General features: G+C 38.1%; 1 non-coding gene across 1 annotated transcript; it reads right to left on the bottom strand.

Annotated features, from left to right (window-relative positions):
* Positions 1 to 3,188: 3,188 nt before the first annotated feature.
* On the bottom strand, positions 3,189 to 3,344 carry LOC131161204 (5.8S ribosomal RNA). The gene has a single exon (XR_009138358.1). It is a non-coding gene; the product is annotated as a 5.8S ribosomal RNA (ribosomal RNA).
* Between the last annotated feature and the right edge of the window lie 806 nt (positions 3,345 to 4,150).

Below are 4,150 nucleotides of genomic sequence, written 5' to 3'. Positions count from 1 at the left end.
GATCTCCATCTATAAAAACTTCCCATACTTTCCAATTCATTATTTGGAGATAGATTTGCATTCTCTTTTTCCAAAACGTGTAGTTCAAACCACAAAAGATAGGAGGCCTAGTTGAAGATTGTCCCTCTCTAAAGGGAGCTACGCCTATGTGAGCCATTACGATCTTTTTATAACTTCTAGTTAAGAGTTTCTATAACCCCTCTCTAATACCAATTGAAATTAGGAATAGCTTCCCAAGAGGGGGGTGAATTGGCTTTTAAAAATTTCTTTTAATTCCTTTTTAGAATTCTTAAACTTATTTTATTTCTTTTAACCAATTTGTGACTTATTTGTCTAATTTGTTAAGCACTCAAGAACTTAGTTTCTTTATTTAATCCTTAACCATAAAAACATCCAATCATTCAACCAAACCAATCAACTATAATTAGAAAGCAATAAAAAAAGCCAATACCCAGCACTTATGTAATATATAAACTCAAAATGGTTGTATGTTGATATTAGCCAAATTTGAACCAAGCATTGTAGTGAATGAGAATTTATGCTTGCTAAAGTAAAGCCCTGTATAAATGAATCCAATTACTCTTTCCAAATATTTAGAATTCAAATAAAATTTTGGTAAATTTATCTTTGGGATGTTAACCAAGTAACCTACTCCTGTATAGTTTCCGTAAGATATGGTGTAACCAACGTACTCCCTTTCGGTTTTCGCAACCCAAATCAAAATTAAACCTTAAGTTTGTTTGATTCCAAATATACGTAGTATGTATAATTTAGATATTTAAAACATCCACGCAGTTATATAAGAACTAAAAATAAAGAATAGGGAAAGAGAGAGTGAGATGGCGATTTTTACGAGGTTCGGCTTATACCCAGCCTACGTCCTTGCCTTTGACAAACCACCAAAGGATTCACTAAACCTATTCCATTGATGGGTGGAACAAAACCTAATAACAAGCGATACCCCACGCTCAAACACTCCTTCACTTAGGCTAGAGTCTGCCTCTCCAAACGATGTCCCCTCGTTCAGTCACTCCTTTAAGCTAGAGCCCGCCTCTCTAAGCAATATCCCCTTACTTAGCCAACGATCCAAACAATCCTTGGAACGTCAAAGAACTACAAGAAACACAAGATAAGATCTGCGTACAAGTATACTCTCTCAAAGAGCAAGTTAGTACAATTTCAACACTATATACTTGAATGTAAAATATCAATATGAAATACAATGAAGCTCAAGTGTAGAATTCACCAACATCCTTCTTAGATGAGGATTAGCAGTAGGAATTCAGAAGAGGAAGGATTAGCACTTCATAATATCTCAGCAAAAGAGTTTTGCAATGAGTGAGCAAGAAAACTTTGGAAGAACAAGAGTGCTTTCAGCTTCTCAAAACAGATTTTTCAATTCTTGGATGTGTTTTGATTTGCAAAACCATGTATTTATAGGCTTTCAAACTTGTTTCCATGTTGCAAAAGTTTCCTTAGAGAGTTTCCCAAGTTGTTAGAAATTTTGGAGCTCAAATGGCTATAATTTAAAATATTAGATTTTAAAAAATTTGCCCGTTGAATAGTGTTCAGATGTCTGAAGAGAGGGTTCAGACATCTGAAGTGTCAAGTTCAGATGTTTGAAGTGTCGGGTTCATATGTCTGAACAGCTACTGCCTGTTTCATTTCTGTCCCAGAAAATTTGTTAGACGTCTGATCTTAATCTTCAGACATTTGAGGTCGTTCTGTGTGCTGTTCAAACAGCTGACGTTCCTCCTATGAACAGTGTTCAGATGGCTGACAACTGTGATCCCGCTTCAGTGTTTTGGCCATAACGTTTTCTGTATAACTCCAAATTAGGTTTTCTTGATGTCACAAGAAATCTAAGAGAAAATCCTAACACTTTTAGGTTGAACACATTTTAAAATAAAGAGTTTTTTATAGAGAAAAATTCACTTCAATGCGGGTGTATAAAAACTGACAGCATTTGGAAAAACTCTTTTTTGTGCTTTTCATTCCAAAAATGAATCTAACCTTTTTAAAATAATTTTTGACCTTATAAAAAATATTGTCCAAGTATTTTAAAAGGTATCTAGGTCCAAGAAGTTAACCTAAGAGTTTCAAAATATTTCAAACAATATTTTAAACATTAAAGCACTTACATGAGACTTCTAAGACATTAACATTTTAGGTTCTTGAGTCTTCATGCTTTGTCCTTGGATTGAGTCCATCTTTTTTTCAAGCTTCCATATTCTTTGAGCTTTCTCACTTTGCCTTTCTTTGGCTCTTTTTACTTTAATATTCCTTGACTTTCAACAACTCATTCATGTCCTCATAATCTTCAAGGTTTAATATATCATCTTTAAATCCATGCTTTGACTCTTTTAAGCTTCATTTGATCCTTGTGAGCACTTTCACCTTACTTTCTCATATGTGAGCCCTGAAATAACATTACTCACACAAATATGTTAAATTCCACTTGTTTGTTAGCATCAAAACAAGATAACAAGATTTTAAGCCTTGTAAGGCCAACACGCTTCCCTCCCGAAAATTTCAAGCACTCTTTGACTCTCTTTTCAAAGTCATTTTCATCTTTCCCTCGTGGTACTTGTTTGCTATCAGTCTCTCGCCAATATTTAGCCTTGGATAGAATTTATCGCCCAATTAGGGCTACATTCCCAAACAAACTGACTCATCAACAGCACCTCGTAATGTAACAAGGTTTGAGCACGACGGTGCTCTCACCCTCTCCAGCGCCCCCTTCTAGGGGATTTGGGCCCAGTCCATCACTGAGGACGCTTCTACAGACTACAATTCGAACAACATTGTTGTCCGATTCTCAAGTTGGGCTCTTCCCAGTTTGCTCACCGTTACTAAGGGAATCCTTGTAAAGTTTCTTTTCCTCTGCTTATTGATATGCTTAAACTCAACGGGTAGCCCCGCATGACATAGGGTTGCGAAAAAGTATTGTCTCTTATAGACAAATACTAAAGGGTTGAGTGAGATCCTTATGTCAATGCAACTCAAATGATGGAGCATAACACAATGAAAGGGTCTAACAACCATCGATCGCCATTTTGTGTGTTGTCTAGACCTTATATTTTCAACCAACCGCCTACAAGTACATGCACGGGAGGCCAACATCCACCCACATAGTATCCCACCCCCAACAATGTTTCATGGGAGAGGGTTTAGGGTGACGGATCATGTGACACCTAGGCAGACGTACCCTCAGCCTAATGGCTTCGGGTGCAACTTGTGTTCAAAGACTCAATGATTCATGGGATTCTACAATTCACACCAAGTATCACATTTTGTTGCATTCTTCATCAATGCAAGAGCTGAGATATCTGTTGTTGAGAGTCATTATGGTTCAAAAATAAACACATCCCATTGCACCGTAGATGAGGCAACAAGTGAATGTTCTTTCATTTCAATTCCTTGGCGCATGCCGTGCCTAGGTTATTGTGAAACTCATCAAAATGAGCATGCAAACAAACATGATTTCCCATTCAATAAAAAATGGGGAACACCTGCATTGCAATTTTCAAATTGACCAGGGTGAGGTGAGCATGAAGCAATCACCACTATGTAAATAACATATTCGCGGGTCATTCTTTGGCAAGTTTTGACAATGATCCTTCTGCAGGTTCACCTACGGAAACCTTGTTACGACTTCTCCTTCCTCTAAATGATAAGGTTTAGTGGAATTCTTATGACGTTGCCAGCAGCGAACCGCCCACATCGCCGCAATCCGAACTCTTCACCGAACCATTCAATTGGTAGGAGTGATGGGCAGTGTGTACAAAGGGCAGGGACGTAGTCAACATGAGCTTATGACTCGCGCTTGCTAGGAATTTCTCATTGAAGACCAACAATTGCAATGATCTATCCCCATCACGATGAAATTTCAAAGATTACCTGGGCCTATCGGCCAAGGCTATAGACTCGTTGAATACATCAGTGTAGCACGCGTGCGACCCAGAACATCTAAGGGCATCACAAACCTGTTATTGCCTCAAACTTCCATGGCCTAATTGGCCATAGTCCCTCTAAGAAGCTGACCGTGAAGGGTCACCTCCACATAGCTAGTTAGCAGGGCTGAGGTCTCGTTCATTAATGGAATTAGCCTGACAAATCATTCCACCAACTAAGAACGACCATTCACCAC

The sequence above is a fragment of the Malania oleifera genome, chromosome 7 (assembly GCF_029873635.1).
Source record: "Malania oleifera isolate guangnan ecotype guangnan chromosome 7, ASM2987363v1, whole genome shotgun sequence".
Classification (NCBI taxonomy): Eukaryota; Viridiplantae; Streptophyta; class Magnoliopsida; order Santalales; family Ximeniaceae; genus Malania; species Malania oleifera.
This window is presented reverse-complemented; position numbering and strand designations above follow the sequence as displayed.